The sequence below is a fragment of the Artibeus jamaicensis genome, unplaced genomic scaffold, assembly GCF_021234435.1.
Source record: "Artibeus jamaicensis isolate MK-2021 breed Jamaican fruit bat unplaced genomic scaffold, CSHL_Jam_final contig_471, whole genome shotgun sequence".
NCBI lineage: Eukaryota > Metazoa > Chordata > Mammalia > Chiroptera > Phyllostomidae > Artibeus > Artibeus jamaicensis.
The window spans coordinates 393,323-415,615 of record NW_026521850.1 but is presented as its reverse complement, the minus strand read 5'-3'; the positions used below and the strand labels follow the sequence as shown (position 1 = coordinate 415,615).

Sequence of the window (22,293 nt, the reverse complement as noted above, 5' to 3'; positions counted from 1 at the left end):
CCAAGGAGTTCAGGTGTCCGGCCAGTGGCGTTAGCCAGGGGTTCCGAAGTTTGCACGGCAGCACAGCGAGCAAGTAAAACCTGCTCAGAACCTTCCTCCTGGTCCACAGCAGCAAACCGGGGGAGCTCCTGAGTCTGCTCCCCTGGCCCGCTCTGGGGTGGGCACCCCCCCAGGGGGGCTGCTGGCCTCTGCTCTGCTCACCAGGGAGCAAGGAACCCCTGCTGCCTGGGTTTTGTCTGATCTTTGTCTCTGCCTTTGGCCCTTTCTGCTGTGAGCTGTGGGACCATCCTGCGCAGCAGTGCCTGGTTCTGTGACGGAGGCACTGCGGGACCTGGGCAGGCTGGTCCCGCAGGCTGCGTTTCCAGGGGCTGTTGTTGCAGGTCACTTTGCCTAACGGAAACAGGTGGGCCCCTTGTCTCCCCTTAGGGTCCTTCTCCCTCTGCTGAGTGCCTGAGCTCAGGGAACCCGCTCAGGCAGTGGGCACTCCCGCCTGCCTGGCTTGTGTTGTCTTGGGGGGCAGAGTGAGGGCAGTGGTGACCCTGGGCATTTGCAGAGGCCTGGTCAGAAACGCTGTTTGTGGTGACGGCCATGCTGCGGCCCTCCCACTGCCGTGTGCTGTGTACTGCTCTGTGCGCTGACTCCCCCCAGGAATGCAGTCCGGTCTTGGTTTCATCAGTCATCACTGAGCACTGAGTGGGGTTTGGGGCAGCCTCCCCTTCCCAGTTGATCTCTCTGGGGCCGAGGTGTGCGGGTCCGTGTGGCACCCCTGTCTGCACTGGCACCTCAGGGTGGATGGAGCAGCACGGCGGGCGTCGGGAAGGGTGGGGACCGTGCACACTGCCACACTGTCCAGAGGTGCCAGGTGCTGGGTGAGGCTTTGCTGAGCAAGGACCTTGCTGAGGTGCTATTTCGGAGGGCCTGAGCGAATAGCATATTTGCTGGGCAGAGGCCTAGTGTTCTTGAGATCCTCAGGGTTTAGGTGGGGGCTGCAGTGAGGGGCTTCTTCCCCAGAAATACAGGGGAGGCTGGTGGGTCCTCAGTGTTGGAACCCAGCAGGGAGGGAGGAGCTCACTTGCTCTCTCCCACTGCCCAGGGCCAGGCAGCACCTGTCTGTGGTCACTGAAGCTTTGGGGGCTGGTCAGCTGGAAGGGGCAGCGTCGCCTTGGGTGACCTTTCGCTTTGTGAGCAAAGCCGACGGGCTGAGCCTAACACTGCACTGTTAGCTCAGCCCCTGTCTTGCTCCGCAGGGTGTGGTGTTCAGCAGCAGGTGCTGCCCGGTGGCCCTGTCCTGAGACTGCGCGGCCATCGCTGCGCAGTTTGCCTCCGGGAGGGCTGCCCGGTGCTGACGTGTTCTCGCTGGTGGGTGGGCACCAGTGGGTGAGGGCGGCCTCTTGGGTGGCACAACAGAAGTGCCACTCTTTGGCTTGGATTTCAGATCAGGGTCAGATCTGGGTTCTGGGACACGTGTAAACCGTGGACTGTCACGTGTGTTCTTTCCCGGAACATTGCTTCTGTGTTTGCTCTGCCTCATGTCGAGGATCATCAGCAGCTTGGGAGACACTCCAGCCCCTGGCGGTTCGGAGGACGACTGCAAGGAGCTGGCTTGGCACTGAGGTGCAGGGGGCCCTTCCTGAGTCGCTCACGGAGAGCTTTCTCTCCCTGGGTGGGCATGCCCTGAGCACTTCCCTGCCATCGTTTGCTGGTCCAGAGCTCTTTGCCCAGCTTTAAGGCCAGAGTTGAGTCCCCGCACAGAGTCACCTGTTGGCTGGAGAAGGGCAAGGCACCGTGGCCCAGTGGAGGTGTGGAGGACACAGGTAGAGCAAGGCGGGCAGGCCAGGTAAGGCCTTGTGCTTTTTGCCCCCAATATCTTATTTACTTATTTTTAGAGAGGGGAAAGGAGGGAGAAGGAAGGAATCATTGATCTGTTGCCTCCTGTATGTGCCCTGACCGAGAATTGAACTGACGACCTTTCAAGGTGCAGGACGACACCTGGGGATCTCTGTCTCAGGTCCTCGCGGGGAGGCACCCGGCACTGGGGTTGCCGGGCTGCGATGGCTCTGCATGCAGTTGTTTCCCCAGGTGGCCACACGATTCTCCACCCCACGGGCAGGGTGTGGGAGTTCCAGCTGCTCGCTGCTTGTTACCTGTCCCTCAGGACTCTGCTGCTTCTGTCCTAGTGAGTGGCAAGGGGCACCTTGTGGTGGTTTCACTGGGCGTGTGGATGCTTAGCGAAGTTGAGCATCTTCTTTTTCTTTCAGATTTTCTTTTTGCTTAGTTTTAGAGGGTGGGGAAGGGAGGGAGACAGGGAGAGAACCATTGATCTGTTGCCTCTCAAATGCGCCCTCATCAGGGACCGAACCCACATCCCAGGTCTGTGCCCTGACTGGGAGCTGCACTGGTGACCTTTCGCTTTGTGAGCAAAGCCAAGGAGCTGAGCCACACCAATTAGGGCAAGTTGAGCATCTTCTTGTAAGCTTGTTAGCCACTCAGGTATTTTCTGTGTAGAAGTTCAAATACTGTGCCTATTTTCTTTTTCTATGTATTGATTCTAGAGAGAGGAAGAGAGAGAGAGAAACATCAACTCATTGTTCCACTCATTCATGCATTCATGGGTTGCTTCTTGTATGTGCCCTGACCAGGGGTTGAACCGCACTTTTGGCGTAGCACGCTGGTTCTCTAACCAACTGAGTCAGCCGGTGCCCTGTGCCCCTTTTCAATTTGATTGTCTTTTTGTTACTGATGGTAAGATATCTTTATATACCGGCCCTCTGCATTGTATTGTGCCTTGCTTTGTGGTGCTCCACAGGCTTTTTTTTTTTAAAACAAACTGAACCCAAGTCCCTCCATTAGCAAAAAGATTTTGACTCGATTTATTACGACACTTGCTTTTTATTGTGGACCTGGCGCCGAACTCACAGTATCTCCAAGGTTGGCCTGTGTTTTAGATTCAAGTCTCTTACTAGGTCTCTGATTTGCAGGTATTTTCCCATCATGTGAACTGTTCTTTCACTTTCTAACTTTTTTGTGATGCTGTTCTTTGAAACACAAAAGTTTTGATGAAGTCCAGTTTTTCTGTTTTTTTCCCGTTGGTTGCTTATGCTTTTGGTGTTATGCTTAATTCCAGTTACAAACTTTGTTTTCTGCTAAGGGTTTTACAACATTTAGGTCTGTGCTCTATCTCGAGTTAGTTTTTGTACGAGGTAGGAGGGCCATTTGATTCTGTTGGTGTGGCTGTCTCGCAGGCCCAGCCCCAGGTCTGCTGAAACCCCTTTCCTTCCCCCATCGAACGATGGGTGCGAGTGCCCTGGTCGACAGTGGGCCACAGACGTGAGCGTTTATTTCCAGTTCTCCAATCTCTGCTCCCTCGGTCTCCCTGTGTCTGTCTTGTGCTAGTCCCTTCTTTTCTTGATTTATTGTAGCCATGAGTGAGTAGAAACAAAATTGGGGAGGTGTGAGTCCTCCAGCTTCGTTCTTTTTCAAGATTTTTAAAGGTCCTTTGGATTCTTTTCATTTTCCTAGGAGTTTTAGCATTGGGTTTTTAGGGTTGGCAAAAAAACCCTGGGGTTTCGGTAAGGGTTGTGTAGAAAGGCAAGCCAGTTTGGGGTGCTGCCACCTCAATGCTGAGTCTTCCCGTCCGTGAACGCAGGGTGTGCTCCTTCACGCGTGTCTGGTTTCTCCAACTGTGTTGGCATGTACTGCTGAGCTTGCGCTGCTTCGGTTAAAAGTGTCAGCTCTCACAGGAAGGAGTATAGAGGACACATGGACAAAAACCCAGGGGTGTGGAACTGGGAGGGAGGTGGGGAGCGCTTGGGGCGTGGGCTGGGATGGGAGTAAAAGAAAACTGTACTTGAACAACAGTTAAATAAATTAAAAAAAAAAGACTTATAACCTTTATCTGTAATGAAATCTTCTAACTCAATAGTAAAAAGGCAACCTGAAAAAAAAGTGTCAGTTCTTTTTGATGCTTTTGTAGTGGAACTGTTGTCTTAATGCCTCCCTGGCTTGTTCGTTGGCAGCATATAGAAATGCCATCGATCCTTGCACACTGACCTCGTACCGTGCAGCCTTGCTGAGGCCGTCTGCCGCTCCCAGAGTTTCTGTGGCCGTCCTCTGTGCCAGGTCGCGCCACTGGGCCCAGCGGAGCTCCTTCCAACCCGGACCCTTCCCTGGCTGCCCCCTGCTCCACATCTTCTACAGAACCTCCAGGAACACGTGGGCGAGCTGTGGTGGGCTAGGCCGTCCTGTCTCCTTCCTGTTTTCAGGGGGTGTTTTTGGCCTCTCGTTGCGCGTGGGGTTCACCTTGGGTGTTTGACATGCTCTGTGTCCTGCTGAGGAAGTTTCTTCATTCCTACTTGGTTGAGTGTTTCTATCAGAGGGTATTGGATTTTGTTAAATGCTATCTTTTTTTTTTTTGCATTTCTTCAGATGGTCACATAGCTCTGTGGTTTTGTCCTTCATGCACATGGTGCATCGTATTGATTTTCATACGTTGAATCGACCCCGTCTCTCACGTAGTGGATCCCTTTTGTCAGATGCCGCGGCTTGTCTTCTTCTGGCTGCATTTGGTTTGCTGGTTGTGGAGGGCTTTGCATCTGCATTCATAAGGGGTATCAGTGTAGGGTTTTGTGGGTTTTTTTGGTGATGCCTTGGTGCAGTTGGTGTCGGGTAAAGCAGCTGCTTGGAGGGAGTTGGGAAGTGCCCCCCGTGTTCTCTGTTGGAGAAGAGTGGGGGGTGGGGACTGAGTGTGCCCTGCACAGGCCTGGGAGAGTTTGTGGAGCCATCGGGTTCTGGGCTTTGCTGGGGTGGAAGGTTTTTGGTTATTAATTTAATCTCTTTACTTTGAAGGAGTTTAGGTTTTCTGTTCTTGAGTCGTTTTGGCTTTTTGTGTCTTTTTAGGAATCACTCCATCTTGGCGTGCAGCTTGCTCCTCGAGCGCTCTGTGGCCTGTGGCGGCTCTGAGAGAGGCACCGGACACTCCTGGCGCTCCCGACGAGGGCCCTCAGTCCTCCCTGTCTGTTTCTTGTCGGTCCCACTGAAGCTCTGAGTCGAGTGGAGACTTCAGAGAAGCATCTTGACCTTGCTGCCGCTCTGTCGTTTCTCTTCACTGTTTTGTTTGTTTCCACGCGAATCTTTTTTTTCCTTCTGCTTGCCAAAAGTGTACTTTGCCCTTTGTCTAGTTTCTTAGGTCGAAAACCTAGGATCTTGGTTTGAGTTCTTTTCTGGTACAGGAGTTTAAAGCGGTCCGTCTTCCTCAGAGTGCTGGGAGTGCGGGCCTGCAGCCGGGGAGTGGCACGGAGAGCCCGCAGCCGAGAGGCGAGGGCCCGGCCGGCTCCTTGACGAGGGACTTCTGGCGTCCGGAACCGTGAGACGGGGAGTTTCTGTCGTCGTGATTCACCCAGTTTATGACGCTCTGTCACGGCAGCCCAGAAAACTGAATCAGGTTGCCCCTTATAAATTTTGAAATGTTGTGTTTTTTCAGTTTAGAATATTCGTTAAAAACATTTATCTATTTTTAGAGAAGATGGGAGAAAGAGAAAGAGAAACATCGACGTGCTGTTGACACTCACGCACCCCCTACTGGGGACCTGGCACATAGCCCAGGCATCTGCCCTGACTGGGAATTGAACCAGTGACCCTTCGGTTCACAGGCTGGTGCTCAACCACTGAGCCACACCAGCCAGGGTATACTTTCATGTGATCTTAAATTTTGCTTTTGTTTTGCTGTTTGCATGAAACGTGAGCGCACTATTTTAAAAGTATTGCCCCCTCCTTTAAAAAAAAGGACTTCCAGCCCTGGCTGGTGTGGCTCAGTAGATTGAGTTTGACCAGTGAACCAAAGAGTTGCCGGTTCGATTCTCACTCAGGGCACATGCCTGGGTTGTAAGCTGGGTCCCCAGTAGGGGTGTGTGAGAGGCAACAGCACATCGATGTTTCTCTCCCTCTTTCTCCCTCCCTTCCCCTCTCTCTAGAGAAATAAATGAAATCTTTAAAAAAAGACCTCGAACATTCCCTGTTCTGTGTTCAGGGCTGCAGCTCAGACTTGCTGGGCGGGTGGAGGTGTCTGCATGGCAGGTCCTGGCACCCCCGGCAGGGGGTTGGGGGGCGGCCTCTGAGTCTCCGAGGTGTGTCCCTCGGGCCAGGGCTGGTGACGTGGTGCTCATTCCCTTAGACTTGACCTCAGACCCCTTTCCTGGGTTTGGGTTTGTCGGTGTTTTTAAAATAAGGCTGAACCCAAGAGACCCTAAGGAAGCAATTTTGTGTGGGGATGGGCTGTTACTGAGGGTTCTGTGGAGGGACCCTCCGCCATTTTAGGGTGAAGACAGTCGGACGGGTGGTTTCCTCCCGAGAACACTAAAATGGTTTTAGCCCGTGTGTTCGAGGGCCTCGGACGCACTGTGGGCCCCGGCCGGGCAGCGCTCCCCGCCTAGGGCTGTCTGGGTCTGTGAAGTGGAGGCTGCTGCCGAGGAAAGCCACTGAGTGTGCCTGGGACAGCCTGCTGCCAGCAGGATGGCGTGCCTGCCTGCCACACGCGTGCTCCAGGCCGGCATGGCTGGGACGGGGGTGTCTGTTGTGCTGATGGGTCACCCCCCACCTGCCCGCAGCCTGCTTTGATACTGTGGGGGCGGGGCCCCTAGAGCTGCGAGAGACCGGAGGGGGGGGAGGCGCTGGTCTTGGCAGGGAGGAGCGCCTGGCCTCTGCAGTCGGGAGCGGCGTGGTGCTCTGCCTGGCAGACTAGGGAGGCTCCCTCCCTCCTCTCCCTGTGCCCACGGCAGCCTCGTGGGATCGTGAGAGGCTGGGGGGTACGTGTAAGAGAGGAGCTGGCCTTGTCACTGTGTGCCCCTCCGTGTCTTGGTGTCTGTGCTGCAGGGACAGGAGCTTGTCTGCCTGGGTCCACACTGACTCCGGCCTGAGCAGGCCTGCCCTCGGAGGGCTGTGCCTTGCCCACAGAGGCCACTGGGCGTCACAGGCTGTGGGGTGGCCTGCTCGGCCCCCGTGGCTGGGAGATGCTGTTCCCCTTGGACGGACAGCAGTCAGGCCCTGGACAGATGCAGAGACCCAGGGCACTGGGTTTCTGAGTTATTGCCCAGGAAACCAGCCGGTGTGTGGGCACGTGACCGACGTGCCGTGGGGGGACCTGGGGAGGGCCGTGGGGTCCGTAACAGTACACGGCAGGCACGGGGCAGGTTGCTCCACAGACTGTGGGCTCTGGAGCTGGGTCCTTGGAATGAAGGGTGGTGAGGGCAGGTCTCTCCCCTAGGCCTGAGGAAACGCCCGCTCAGGCAGCGGATGAGGAGGAGGGAACTGTAGGGACGGCTCTTTGAGTCTCCCTTGGAAGCAGGGCTTCTGGCATCCAGGCCCTGCGCAGGAGGAGGGGCCCGTGAGGGGACCCCAGCCCAGGCCTGCAGCCCCCAGGAGCACCTGTGACTGACGGGTTGGCGGAGACAGCGTAGCCCATGGGGAATCTTGGTTTTCACCCTCTTGGACTCCAAACTCAGTGCTTAGGGGAGAGGGCTGGGTCCTCAGGCCCCTGGCCTCCAGAGGTTGCAGCCTCCCTTGTCCTTGTAGTCTTCTCTCCCCGCCACTACCCCCCCCCTCCCGGTCAGGTGGGAGGTTCTGTGGGAAGGATGGGCCGCAGTCCTGGGCACACGCAGGGCACGTGGCGAGGGCAGGGCCGAGGGACACCTCGGTTTGCTGCCCATTTTAAGAGAGTTTTAGAGATGGAGGTGTTTTTAGCGTTAGAAGATTTTTATCTTCTGCCTGAAGCAGCAGGAAGCATCTGTGGATCATGGAATTGAGAGAAAAAGGACAATGTAACCAAAATGGAAACATTTGAATGAAGTAAAAGTTGTGAGTTTTAAAGATCGGTTTGGGTCCAGCATTTTATCTTCCTTTCGGGAGTCGGCGGAGAGGTGTGCTGTCAGGCTGCGTGCACAGTGGTCTGGCCCTCATGGCATCTGAGGTCTTGCAGGAACCTGTCTCGTAGGGTTTGTGGTGCTCGCTGGGCGTCATGGAGCCCAGGAAAAAGCCTGTGTAAGCTGTCTCGCCTTCAGAATAAACCACTTTTCAGAGTTGTCACAGATGGCCCATGGAACCTTGTCGAGGTCATTTCCTCTAACTCATCTCCATTTCGCAGACTTGTTCTCATGTATTTATTTATTTATTTGTTTTTAGAGATGTTTTTAAACATCAATGTGAGGGAGAAACATCTGTCCATCTCACACACACCCCAACCAGGGACCGGACCCTCAACCCGCGCACGTGCCCCCACCGGGAATCCAACTGGTGACCCTTGGCTTCGTGAGACGATGCCCAACTTGCTGAGCCGCACCAGCCAGGGCTCACGGACTTGGTTTTTAAAAGAAAAGTGAAGGGGAGGGTGTGGTGAAGGGAAGAGCACCCATCTACTTTACAGACTTTTGAACAAACACATTTTTCTCTTTCCTGCCTTGGAAATGGGGTGGGCCAGCGGGGAGGTAGCCAAGCAGGAAGGGGGAGCACTGGCCGGGGAGCGGCGGGCGCCAGCTGTCCGCTCTGGGGGCGTGGTCGGTACCGGGCTCCTGGGCTTCTTCCGGAAGAGGAACACCTTGCCCTGCCTCACGCCCTCTTTCTTCTCCGTCTGCCTCACCCACCCATCCACCCTCATTAATTACCTATTTTATTCCAGAATTACTAGTCCAGAAACTTGGTTATGTTGATGAACAGAGCATAAATAATAACCCAGAATGTTTTCATCACGCCAGGAAGAAACTTCATTCTGTCAGTATTCACTCCCCATTTCTTCTTCCCTGTAACCCTTGGCAACCACTGATCTGCCTTGTGTCTCTAGGTTTGAATGTTCCGGACACTTCATCTGAGTGCAGCCGCCTGTGTGGTGTTTTATAATCAGCTTCTTTCCCTTCTCGTGCTGTTTTCGAGGTGCCTGTGGGTTTGGTGGTGTCGGTGTCTGATCACAGGCTGTGGCGTGGGCAGGCCGCTGTGTGTTCATTCAGCGGCGGATGGACATGCAGGTCATTCCCACTTCCGATGTTACGAAGATGCCAGTGCCATTTGTCGTGATGTTAATGTGAACGAACAATTTTATGCATTTGTGGGTTGACTTCACTTTCTTGAAACACAAAAGTTTTTAGTTTTGATAAAAGTCCAGTTTATCTTTTCTGTTTGTTACTTCTTCTGTGAAAGTGATACACGATCAGACTTAGAAGAGGGAAGGACGTGGGTTCTGGGAGGAGAAAACAGTAGTGCCCAGGCCCAGAGCTGGGAGGCTGCCCCGTGAGCTGGGGGCATCCTGGTGGCTGAGGGTCCACCGCCGGGCTGGGCCGGAGGCTGAGACTGAGGGGGGGTTTACCCACGGCTACACTCGGATCCCTCTGGCTGCTGGTGGGAGAGAGTCCTAGGGTCCGTGGAGACAGGTGAGAGGCTGAGGGCCATCAGAGCAGGGGATCAAGGTGCACCCTTCACACTTTGCCTTTCCTGTCCTGCCCACAGAGGACCTTGCTTCCCGCCCACTGGGAGGTTGGGGCTCCTCCCAGCAAGTGCACTTGCCCACTCCACCCTGCCCCCAGGCCAGGTCCCCGGGCTCTGCCCCAGGTCCTTCTGGGCTTGCTGCACAAATGACTCCCCCCTCCTCATCCCCCACCTCCCCACACCTCCAGTTTTGCTCCAGCTGCACACAGCCATGTTCAGTTCCCGCTGTTAGAGACCATTGTTCTGTCCTGCTTCCCCACCAGCTCTTCATCCATTCCCGTGGTTTCTTACACCAAACCCTCCCAAGTTCGAGGGCGTGGTGAGCATGCAGGTGAGAGTCCTCTATCTTCCACTCTCCCTTTGGTCCTCCGGGCAGACACCGCACCCCTGCCCACCTCAGGATCCCGGCCTCTCCTCCAGCCATCCTGGGGCTCTAGGCGCTGTCCAGGGCTGGTGATGCCCACATCTGAAGTGGCCCACCTGCCCCCTACCTCTCCTTCCATGGGGACACCCCCCTGCTCCCACCTCCCCCTCCGCCAACTTTCCCCCCACATGGAGTGCTGGGATGGCTGGGGGCGCTGTCCTGGGCCGAGGGCCCAGCTCTCTTGTGAGGTTCCCTCCCTCCAGAGGACTCAGGTCTTCCATAACTAGGGGGGGCCACCCACAGCTCCTCTTCCGCTTCATTCTTGGCCTCTGTGGGCGAGTCCTCCTTCCAGACCCCGTGCTGCCCATGGCCCACGGGGTGGAACGGCCAGTTCAGTGGGCTCTTCCAGGGCCTGGCCCCTGTGCTGCGTGGGTGTTGCCGAGTCCGTGGTGGGGGAGGTTCCCTGAGGGTCTCCAGTGTGCGGCCAGCACCCTCTCCCAGTGCCCGTCCGCTTCAGGGAGGGGCCCTGAGCTTGCATGTATCTGACTTTCGGGAAGGAACCAGGGGGAGTAGAGCAGTGGTTGGCGTGGGGGCTCTGAGCCCTGGGGTTGGCAGTGGTTTCTGGGTGTGAGTATCACGATGAGCTCCTGCTGGTTTTACGGCAAACCAGCTTCACAGAGACCTTCGTTTGCACCCACATTGAATTCATACGATTAGTGCTCATTATTCTTAAGAAAGACCTAGGAAGCCTGCAGGGAAGGCGACGCTGTGCTCAGTGCCATGGAGCAGGCACACACCCATCCCCAGCTCGGTCTGCTGCAGTGCCGGGCCTGCCACTCAGCACCTGCTGTGCCCGGACACTGGAGCAGGGGGTCCCCCAGGCCTGTCTTGGGGCTGGAGGGTCAGGCTGTCTTTGTCCTAAAGCCAAGGCACGGGACCCCTTTCTGGCCATGGTGCCCTAATACGGCGTCAGTGTCTGGAGGCTGCCTGTGTGGGCCTTCCCGCTGCCGCGGGTGAGCACAGGGTGAGGGCCCTGCTCTGTTGAGTCAGAAAGGTGTTTGCAAACACAGAAAGCAGGGTCTCTCTTGTCTCCTTAAATGTGCAGTGGATTCATTGTAATTTTTAAAGGAAGTGACGAGGATTGAGAACAGAGACTCTCTAGTGTAACACTCTCTAGGGTGTAACACTCTCTAGAGCACGACTCTGGCCTGGGGCAGAGAGCTGTCGGCTCGCTGCAAACTGAAGGCCTTGGTAGGATGTTCATGGACAGACTGGCCAGCAGACGTTGCGTTCCCTGTTGAGCTTCCACTGAGAGGGGACGTGTGTTCCAGCTCGTGTCACGTGCTTCCAGGTCATCTGCTGTTTTGGTTTACTCTCCTCACCGTGCTCAGTGTTCTGTCAAAGGGGGATTGTTGAGCCCTGGCTGGTGTGGCTCAGCGGATTGAGCTCCAGCTTGTAAATCAAGGGTCGCCGGTTAGATTCCCATTCAGGGCACAGGCTCGGGTTGGGGGCCAGGTCCCCAGTCGGGGGGGGTGCATGAGAGGCCATCACCCATCGATGTTTCTTTCCCTTCCTCTCTCCCTCTCTTCCCTTCTATCTAAAAATAAATGAGTACAGCCTTTGAAAACTGGGTTTTGAATGAGACTCGGCTGCACAAGTGCATGTGTGCCCCGTGGCTTCAGTACCATCATGGAGCAGCACTGCAGAAAGAGGAGAAAAGGGCCCTGTGGTCAGGAGCGTGGGAAGTGTGGGTCCGCTGGGACGATGTCCTGCGAGTGGTGTGGTGTGGCGGCCACCAGATGGCGCAGCTGCTCTGCTGAGCCACCGGGCGCCGGCTGGGCTTCCCTCACAGCTGGCAGAGTGACCAGAAGCACCTTTCACCGCTTGAAGATGACCCTTGGTGGTGCAGGTCCTAGGGAGGGTGGGAGCTGCCCCTGGCACACAGTTACCAAGCACCTGCTGTGTCTCTGCTGGGACTCGGCTGTCCTGAGGTGACCATCGGCTGCCCCCCCCATGTTCCATGCAGGACTCCCACCTCCCTTGAGTCACTTTGACATCCTGTGTCCTTCAGAAAGGGAGGTGCCCTTAGGACCGGTGGGCCCAGTTGGCTGCCGAGTCACCGGAGGTGGGGTGGGGCTGGAATGGGCTCTGGCCTGAAGCTGTGTGCAGGGACTGTCTCGGAGTGTGGGTCACTCACTATTGTGTGGCCAGTCCTCCTGACTTTTCTCACTGAGCTGGGGGCCCCCGTAGGCACAAACAGCCCTGCCGAGCTGGTGTGCTGGGCCTGTCCTCAGGGTCGTCCCCCACACTGCAGCCGGACTCAGGCTCCCACACTTGGCAGACACCCCAGGAGCTCCCAGACCTGGCCGGGGGCCTTCTCCTTTGTTCTCTCTGTTTTTCTCTCCAGTCTTAGCACGTGCAGCCCAGGTGGCGGCCTCGCTGGGCAGCTCCCTGGGACCTGTCTGTGTGTGAGGGCCTTTGGGTGTCTGGGGCCTGCATTTTGTTTTCAGCGTTTTATAAGTGGATTCTTCAGAGAGTCACTGAACACGTGTCATGTGTTGGGGAGCTGAATGCAGGGTGGCAAAGATGGACTAGTGCAGGCCTGTTTTTCAGGGCGCCCCCTGTGCGAGGGGACAGGCTGTCAGTGGGGGGCCGTGGGGCCTGGCGGCCCTCGTGGAGGAGTCGGGTCTCCCAGGGTGAAAGCTGCGGAAAGACAGGCATCGTGTCTGGAGGCTCAAGGGCATGGGGTCCAAGGGGTGATGATAGTGGCTCCGTGCAGTTGGCTCACGTGCTGGGCAGGCAGGTTCTGGCCCTGAGCGCCGTTGGGTCGGGTTAGGGGCCAGCAGACTGTTTCTGTACAGGGTCAGCTGTGCCAGCCACAAATGGTCTCTGATGTGGATTCTTTTTTTTCTGTAAGTGTGGAACGAACGGGCTTGGGCCAGTGGGCGTGGCTTGTGGGCCCCGCCCTCACTGTCCCCGCGCCAGCCTGTGCCACATTAGGACCCTTGTGCCCCAGCTCACGGCCAGGAAGAGGGCTGTGGTTTAAGAACATTGTAGTAACATCGCAGCTCTAGAAAGGTGACTGAGGCCGTGACGAGATGTGATGGGAAGGGGCAGAGACCGGAGTTAGAGAGTGGGGTCCGTTCCTCGGGCCAGTGGGTTCAGAGCCAAAACACTGTGAACTGAGGAGGTAGCAGCAGACTGGCGTGCAGGGGTCCCGGCTCTGGGGCTACGTGCGGGTGCGCCAGGCTGGAGTTTCCTAGCTGGGGGTTCACACTGGCCACCGCAGTGGTGGTTGTGACAGCCAGAAACAGTAGCTTGTCATTGTGTGACACGTTGTTGGGCGTCGTGAAGGTTGTGTGGAGCTCTTCATTGCTGAGGAGAGAAGCAAGGCCAGCGTGCTCTGCGGTCCATCGGACGTGAGCCCGTCGGCCTCCCACCAGGATGCCCCCTCCCAAAGCACCAGGTGGGGAGCTGCTTCCCACCTAAGGGGAAGCCCTGAGCTGTTTCCTAGATGTGCTCAGTCAGGGGGAGCGTTTTTGTCACGGAAGAGTTTTTCTGCATCTGTTGAGATGGTCACTGTGGTTGCTCTGTTGTATCAGTGTTCATCACACCGATTTTCGGGTGTTTCCTCAGGTGTCCTTGATGCGTCACACTGTTCTCGCAGGGCCAGCTGGGAAGCGTCCTCTCTGCGCCGGTCACAGAAGGGCTGAGTTACTGAGGGGCTGAGTGTGCCTGCTGGCCATTCGGGGCTGCCCATTTCATTCTTCGCCCATCTTCCTGTTGTCTTTAAAAATTGGTTTGTAGTTGTTACTTGTCTGCTCACTGTAGAGTTGAGTCACTTCAAGCCTGTGACACTGAGCTGCACAGTGGGGCCCTGTGGGTGGTGGGCAGCTCCCGGTGGGCCTTGCAGGGTCTTGGCGCCGCTCCTCAGGTGAGATGGGTTCAGAGCAGCCCTTCCAACAGCCCGAGTCAGCCAGGCGAGTGCATTTGTGCAGGGAGGCGTCTGGGAGGCTGTGCGCAAGTGGCGGGGTCGTGGGCTTCTGGGTAACTTTCACTTTCTAACTTTTCCCAGTTTCCGTTACTTATATTTAAAAAATAAAATCATAGAGTAAAGAATGAGTTTTTCCTTTGAAATCAAATATTGTTCAGGCAGGATCTACCCTCTCACCTTCTCCCACTTTGCCCACAGCTTCTATCAGATGAGTTTCAGGGATGTTCGTGGGTTTTACTGTTTCCCTGTCTATGAAACTGGTTTGAGATGCTATCAGACTTAGTAGAAAAGTTGTCTGGACTTCCGCCAAGATGGAGGCATAGGTGGAAACACTGTGTCCTTGCACAGCCAAACCTAAAAACAACAAAGTTTTAACAACAATAAATGCAACCAAACCACACAGAAAATGGACAATACGGAGTCCGAAAACTATGAAATGCTCAGCTAAACCTGTGAGAGGGGAGAAGCCAGCAGTGGAGCAGGTTGGGCAGAGAAGATCCCCCAACCTGGACAGTGCGCAAGCAGCCGAGGGCGCGGATCCCAAGTGCAGGGTAGCTATGGGTGGACACAGAAAAGAGGTGTGGCTGGCTGTCTGTGGTCGGTTCAGCATTTGTGTGCAGATAAACCAGTGAAGAGGCGAGCATTGAGACCGCGCGGCGCAGGGCTCCCACATTTGTGCTCAGATAAACAGGTTGGGGCGAGTGGTGAGGCGGACTGGCGAGAGGAGAGGACCGCCACTGCTCCCTCTCTGACCCTGCCCTCACATACAGTGTCACAAACCAGCGACCTGGGTGGCCCCACCCTGGTAAACAACTAAGGCTCCGTTCCTCATATGTAACAGGCACAAACAGATAAAAACATGGCTCAAGAAGAACTCAGAGCCCCAGAGCCAATAAATCTAAGCGATGAAGAAATAGCCAACCTATCAGGTGCACAGTTCAAAACACTGGTGATCTGGATGCTCACAGAATTGGTGGATTTTAGTCACAAATTAGAGGAACGTATGAAGGCAAAACTAATTGAAATGAATGGTAATGCACAGGAAATCGATAGTAATGGAAAGGAAACTGGGACTCAAGGCAGCAGACCAGAAGGAAGGAAAAAATGACCAAACAGAAAAGAATGAAGAAACAAGAATTCAAAAAAATGAGGAGAGGCTTAGGAACCTCCAGGACATCTTTAAACGTTCCAACATTCAAATTATAGGGGTACCAGAAGGGGAAGAACAGTCACGAGTGGAAACCTTATTTGAACAAATAATAAAGGAGAATTTCCCCAATCTGGCAAAGGAAATAGACTTCCAGGAAATCCAGGAAGCTCAGGGAGTCCCAAAGAAGTTGGACCCAAGAAGAAACACACCAAGGCACATCATAATTACATTAGCCAAGATTAAAATGAAGGAGAAAATTCTAGAAGCAGCAAGAGATAAGGGGACAGTCACCTACAAAGGAGTTCCCAACAGACTGTCAGCAGATTTCTCAAAAGAGACCTTACAGGCAAGAAGGGGCTGGAAAGAGGTATTCCAAGTCATGAAAGGCAAGGACCTACAACCAAGATTGCTCTATCCAGCAAACCTTTCATTTAGAATGGAAGGACAGATAAAGTGCTTCTCAGATAAGATCAAATTCAAGGAGTTCATCATCACCAAGCCCTTATTATATGAAATGTTAAAGGGACTTACCTAAGAAAAAGAAGATAAAAAAGATGAACAGTGAAAGGACAGCAAACTCACAGTTATCAACAACCACGCCTAAAACAAAAGCAAATTAAGAGAATAGCTAGATCAGGAGTGAACCATAGAAATGAAGATCACGTGGAGGGTTAGCAACAGGGGAGTGGGAGATGGAGAAGGGGGGAGAAGGTACAGAAAATAAGTAGCATAGACAGTAGATAGAAAATAGGGTGGGAGGGTAAGAATAGTATGGGAAATGTAGAATCTAAAGAACTTGAGACACGTGTTTATGAACTAAAGGGGGGAATGGTGGGGGAGGGGTGTGCAGGGTGGAGGGGAAAGGAGGGGGGAAATAGAACAAATGTAACGGCATAATCAATAAAATAAAGAAATATATTAAAAAAAGAAAAGAAAAGTTGTAAGTGTGATGGAAGGTTTCTTACCATCGATTTGAGATAAAGTTGCCTCTGTGATGCCTGTCACTACATCTGGTGCCTCTCCTGCAGAGACACTGGTGTGCAGCTCACTGTGGCCGCCGCTGTCGGGAGCTTGCAGAAGCGCACTGTCGTGACGTGGTGCTGTCAGCAACCGGCACTGCCGTGCTGTGCGCCTTTGCTTTACCATACACGGCGTTATCTTCTGATTTTATTTACTGTTATATATGGGGCCTGTCCAGATGGCAACCACCACGAGTATGAGAGGTAGAGACGTTTATCGAAGACACAAGAGACACTGCTCACAGGACGATGACATCTCAGTCCCCTTACAAGCAGGCACCTTGGGACCTCACACAGTCCCCCCAGTCGCCGACAGCTGCCCATCGTATTTTCCTGAATCTCATCGACGGTCTGAGATCTCTTCTTCTCAAACATGATCTTAGTTTTGGGAAAAGGCAGAAGTTGCAGGACGCCAGATCGGGGCTGTAGGGGCGCCGAGTCACCTGGGTGATTTGATGTTTTGCAAAAACTGCACGAGACACGATGCGTGAACGGGCATGTTGTGACGAAGCTGCCGATCACCAGGTGCCCACAGCTGCGGCCTCTGAGTCACCTGAATAGTTTCCACAGAGCAACGTTCAAGCTCAATGCAAAATCTGAGGCAGATTTGATGCTCTCCTCACTCGCTTATTTTGAACATGACGGCCACACAGTGCACATGCTCCCTCACTGGTGCCCGACACCCCCACTGACTAGAGCAGTGGAGTCATCGTGGCTCATGCATGTGCATTCCAGTCCACGCTCCTCGGCTGCCGGTCACATCGGTGTCATGCCAGCCATTCTCGTATTAACTGTGGCTGGACCTTTTACAGACAGGCCTTGTGTACCTGGGAATGGAATTGCTGATTTGGTGATTTTTGGCAACTTCACGAGGAGCCACCACGCTGCTCTGCACAGCTGCCACATGGTGTGCACTCCCTCCCCGGCGGTGCCCGAGGGGTTCCGTGTCTGCCGGCCTCCCTGTGTTGTTGGGCTCCATCTTTCCCAGTTCACAGGCAAGCACTCCGTCCACTGAGCCATGCCAGCCCGGCAAGCCTCCGTGTGTGGATCACAGCTACCTGGTGGGTGCAAGATACATCACTGTGATCATCTCGTTGGGTCGACCTGCCCTGCCCAGCCGTCCAAGCTGCGGTGGGACCCTGTTCTCTGCCTCCTCGGCTCTGGTGGGCTCTGTTGCCTTCCTGCCTCACACAGGAGCTTGCTGTCTTGCCACAGAGTGCAGGTCGGCACAGGCCCCTGAAGACTCACTGGAGGCTGCGGACTCTGTGGAAGTGCAGACCAGGCAGAGCGGGCAAGACAGTGGGCCGCGCTCTGGGAGAGTTTGGGAGTGGTGTGACACGGAGATCTCGACAGACTCCAGGCTGATGTTGTTGCTCCGGTGTCCAAGTGTCCTGCGGGGAGGGCCCTCTGCTGACACTCAGGGAGTCCTTGTGTGTGCCCTGGGTGTTTGATGGCTTTCTGTCATTAGGTGGTATTTCCAATCGATCTTTTTTCCGTTGGGGAGGAGTTCTTACAGTAGGGAAAACTGAGAAAATGTTCTTTCAGATGTGTCTTTGTGTCCACGGGGAATCTGGTGACGGTGTGCTTTACCCTGCAGAGTGTGCTCAGCCTTGGTGCGGGATGCCTGGGACCCCCGTGGAGTCAGCCCCGTGGGCACCGGGGATGAGCTGGTGGTGAGGGCGTGGGCATGGTGTGTGCACACTCACGGAGGGCCTGAGACAGCCCCCGTTCAGGTCGGGGCGGACAGGCAGGCCAGAGGGGACGTCCGCCCTGCTGTGTGCAGGCTCGGCGCAGCCCTTCAGTGTAGCAGCCCTCACAGGCGGTTAGAGGACACAGCTGCCGGCTGCCGTGTGGTAGTGGGGAGGGGGGCTCTGAGCAGGTCCCGCTGCGTCTCTGGTGGTGGGGAGGGGCTGGCTGGGGCACAGGGACCCCGCAGCTGGAGAGGGGCCCCGCATTTGAGCTGCTGACTTGGGGGCTGGCTGGCCAGGAGGAGGGATGTCCGGCCTGTGGCATGTTTGCCGAGGGTGTCGGGCAGGACCCGTGGCCCGTGTCTGTTGGCCACTTACTCTGTGCCACGCCGTCGCACAGCCTTTATACCTCCTTCCCGTGCAGGGGTGGGCGGTGGCTTTGTGCCGCTGCCGGTTTCCGTCGAGGAGAATGTGGAGCTGCCAGAGGTGAGATCGCCAGGACCCCACAGCTGTGGGAGAGGGAGCTCGGGCTGGACCCGTGTGCTGACACCACGCTCTGATGCGCAGTGTGTGTTGCCAGGCCACGTGCAGCCTGCGGGGCTCCTGCCCTGCCCCCCCATGCCTGGGCCCGGGTGCCGGGTACTGTTCCTTTGAGTCTATTGTCTTCTGTAGGGTTTGTTTTTTCTTTGGAATTATATGATGAATTTGTTTATTTTTTTACTTTAAAAAAAGATTTTATTTATTTTTTTAGAGCTGGAAAGGGAGGGAGAAAGAGAGGGGGAGAAACATCCATGTGCTGTTGCCTCTCACACACCCCCTACTGGGGACCTGGCCTATAACCCAGGCATGTGCCCTGGCTGGGAGTTGGACTGGCGACCCTTTGGTTCGCAGGCCGGCACTCCATCCACTGAGCCACACCAGTCAGGGCAGTGTTGAATTTAAATGTCCACCACATGCCAGCGAACCAAAGGGTCACCAGTTTGATTCCCGGCCAGGGCACATGCCTGGGTTGTGGGTGCGGTTCCCAGTAGGGGGCATGCAAGAGGCAACCACATGTAGATGTTTCTCACTCTCTTTCGCCTATCTCCTCTCTCAAATAAATAAATAAGTAAACAAATAAATAAAATCTTTTAAAAAATGAAAGCAAATGTTCATTGTACATAGAAGTAGAGCATCTACAGTCCTGTGAGGGTAGTCAGGATTTTGTTGCATGGCCCCGTCTTCGTTTATGCCTTCTCCTTTCCACAGTTGCTCAGGTGTCTTGAAGCTGAGCAACCACAGATGTCAGGAAGTCTTCACCTCTGAACTCTGAGCTCGTATCTTTGAAAAACAAAGACTTTTCAAAAACGCAGTTCCAGTGTCATTTTCACAACTGACAATTTGCAGGCAGGTCGGGGCCTCCTCTTGCCATGTTTCAGTTTCCTGCCAATATGTCAGGGTGCCGAGGTTTGGTTGGCTTGTTCATGTCAGGGTCCACACCACACGTGGGTGGTGGCTTGTCATCGGAACCGTCTGTCCCCACTTTGTGTCAGAGTGCCCCAGGTTTGCATTTCTGTTACTGGTTTTTCTCAGCCACAGTAGCCTGAGTGTAACAGGCGGTGTCATGTGGAGCGCCTCCCCCTGAGTGTGTAAGGAAATACACACCTAGTTTGCATGAAAACCCTTTTTGCCACGTAGCTGAATCAGAGGCACATTGGTTATGCGTTGACTTTGGCGGAGCGACTGTTGCAGGAAAGTAGACTTGGGACACTCACACAACGCTTCTGGAGACAACTCAGGCGACGCAGCGTCGGATTTCTTCCCAGTGTCGACGTGGCTCCTTCTGGACAGTCTCAGTTACAAGACTTCTGCTCAGCTTGTCCTCTCGAGGGTGGTTCTGATGTGGTCGTGGGAGGAGGGGAGTGAAGAGTTTACCATGCCGCCATCTTGATGGGAAGTCCTTCCAGCTTTCCTGTGATGGAAGCTTTTGTTGCCATGGGGGGGTGTAGGAGCTAGCTCTTTGGAGTGGGGCTGGGTTACCCTGGTTTTGAGAGGTGATTTGGTGTGCCGAGTCACTGTGGTGCGAGGCGGGCACTGCTGGTGGGCAGGCCCCCGTTAGCCGGGCCCAAGCTGACTGCAGCGTCCTGTGGTCCCACCATCCCTGCTTTGTGCCCCCTGCCCGTGAGGCAATCCCCTCAGCTTGCTTCAGGGCACTCAGGCGGGAGCACGCCCTTGCCCCATGCCTTGCCCATGCCTTCCTTGCTCGTGGGAAAAGGCGGTGCATCTCCACGGTGTCCTGTTGAGCTGGGAGCCTGTGAGCACCTAATGGTGCCTGGCCCCCACGCCCACTGCCGCTCCACTATGTAGTCCCAAGGGGACCCAGCAGCCCCAGGCGCTACTGTAGGAGGTGGGAGCTGTCAGCACGAGAGCCAGCAGAAGGTCCCCAGGAAGGCAGACGTTACCCAGATTTGACTTTGTCATAGATTGGTTTGACTTGGTCAAACTACCGAAAGGTGGAGGGCACTGACGAGCGAGTGAGGAAAGCAGCCTGTTTGTGGTGGCAAGAGACGCATACCTGTCTGCACCATGAGGACAGCGCTGCCCTGGGGCAGATGCCTGCTCTGCTGGCACAGAGGTTACAGCTAGAGCCTGGCTGTTTGTTTTGTTCTCCACAGTCCTGGGGGCAGCACCTAGCAGGGCTTCACTCAGAGCATCGGACATGGAGTGGGGTTGAGGGGCTTTCCTGGGTGCCACTGAGCCAGGCTTAGCTCTCAGGAGGTCAGGTTCTGGGGCGGAGCGGCCTCAGCTGTGCAGCCGGTGTGGTCAGGGAACAGGGAGCTTGTGTGGGGATGTGGCTTACTCGGGGGACTGGGGCTCGGGGAGGAGAGGTGCACTGTCTCAGTGGTCTGTGCCACATTTGCCTGACACTTGGCACCTGCCCATCCACCTGACTGCAGCAGTGCTGGTTGGCCCTGCTTCCTGCAGGCCCGTGAGTCACAGGGCAGAGGGGACGGTTTTACTGGCCGGGAGCCCTGGGCCCTGGTTGGGGTCACCTGCAGGCTTGCTCACTTGCATCTCTGGCTTTCATTCTGGCGGCGATGTGGCTGCTGATTGGACGATGTCCCCAGGCAGCCTGTCCTGTGGTCTGGGCTCCTGACAGCGTGTGGCTGTGCTGGTGCCGCTGCTGTGGCCTTAGACTTTGGGGGCCTGATGTGGCCACCATGTGGGGCTGGGCGGCTGCAGGGGCCGTGTAGTCAAGGCAAGGGGACGCAGAGCCCACCTGTCCTGAGGAGTGTCAGCATCGCCATGCCTGCGGGTTGTGAGGGTGGGCGGGGTGGTGGTTGGAGACCCTGGAAGCCGAGAGCCACAGCGGGGAGGCAGCACTTTGGTCTCCTCTTTGCAGAGAGGCCGGGCGAGGGCTACGTGGCAGATGGGAAGGGGGTCTGTGCCGTGATACCGCAGAGGCCTGCGAGCGTGAGTTCTGGGGTGATACTGGATTTATTGTGTTTTCCAAATTTAGGAGACTGACTCCTTCTTCTGCCAAGGGAAAAAACAAAAAGACAAAAGAGGGAAAAGAAAACTAGCAGACAGTGACAGCGTCTGTTCTTTCTGTTCCGACCCTTTCGATAATTAGCCAGTGAATCTGGTGCATCAAGAATAGTGTAGAATTAGGGGGTGGACAGAGAGTACGCGGCATCTTACCAGTTTCCTGGTCTGGAGCTGTGTCCCGTGTCTGAGCGTCCGCTTGGAGTGGGCAGCCCTGCATGCTTGTCACCCCTGGGGACGACACCGCCCCTGGCTCAGGTCTTGGGCAGGCGGACGTCTGAAGCAGAGAGCAGCAAGGGGCGGCTCAGCACACGGCGCCTGGCTTTGGCCAGAGCCAGCTGTCTCCCTGTGGGGAGAGGAGGCCCTTCTCATCCGCCTCGAGTGTCGACTGTGATGTGGCCCCAGCGAGGGGTCCGTGCAGAGCCCAGCGGGCAGGGCCTGCCTGCTTGGGCCTCCCAGCTCTGATCTGTGAAAGCAGAGTCACTGTGGACCCACGAAGGTAGGTTAGTTTACCAGGTGCTCTGAGCAGGCAGAGAAGTGTTCAGAGTGTTTGTTCCTTTTTTCTTACTCTTGCCATTATTGGGCACCTTTGCAGCCTTGCCCTTGTAGTCTGGTCTGTCTCAGACCTTTTACAAATAGCTGTGGCCCCTTTCAAACTGAAGGTGCGTGCTGCAGTTGAGGAGCACCTTCTTGACCTCCGCGCAGAAGCCGGCGTCCGCACCCCGAGGCCTCCTGTTCTTAGGCCTGAGCCCGGAGCTGGAGCTGGAGCTGACACTGTGCTCACGTGGCAGGGCGCGAGGTCTGCGTGCCAGGCTGGTCCCGTGTCGGGCTTCTGTGTTTCTATGGGTGACTGTCCTGTAGGGTGTGCCTTTCTGCCCCTCCCTGCGGGCTGGTCTGTCCCGTGTCCCGCGTGGGTCTTGGTGCAGCCAGTGCACCGTTTCGAAGATCATGGCAACTGGAAGCAGTTGAGCATTTCTTGTGAGTAGAGAGTTTTCCTTTACTCTCCCCAGGAAGGACGCCTTTTCTAGTTGTAGCGTCCTGCGGCGGGGAGACTTCTCCCTGGGACGTGCGTGCTGTGCGTGGCAGTC

General features: G+C 55.5%; 1 protein-coding gene across 3 annotated transcripts in view; it reads left to right on the top strand.

Moving 5' to 3' along the window:
* Positions 1–22,293, top strand: part of EHMT1 (euchromatic histone lysine methyltransferase 1) — a 100,017-nt gene that overhangs the window by 16,067 nt on the left and 61,657 nt on the right. The window contains exon 1 of one of the 3 annotated variants that reach the window (XM_053667660.1): positions 4,914–5,440. The exons of the other annotated variants lie outside the window; for them this stretch is intronic. The gene's annotated coding sequence lies outside the window, so the exon portion shown is untranslated. Of the gene's footprint in view, positions 1–4,913; positions 5,441–22,293 lie in introns of those variants that run through there. 3 annotated transcript variants of the gene reach the window in all.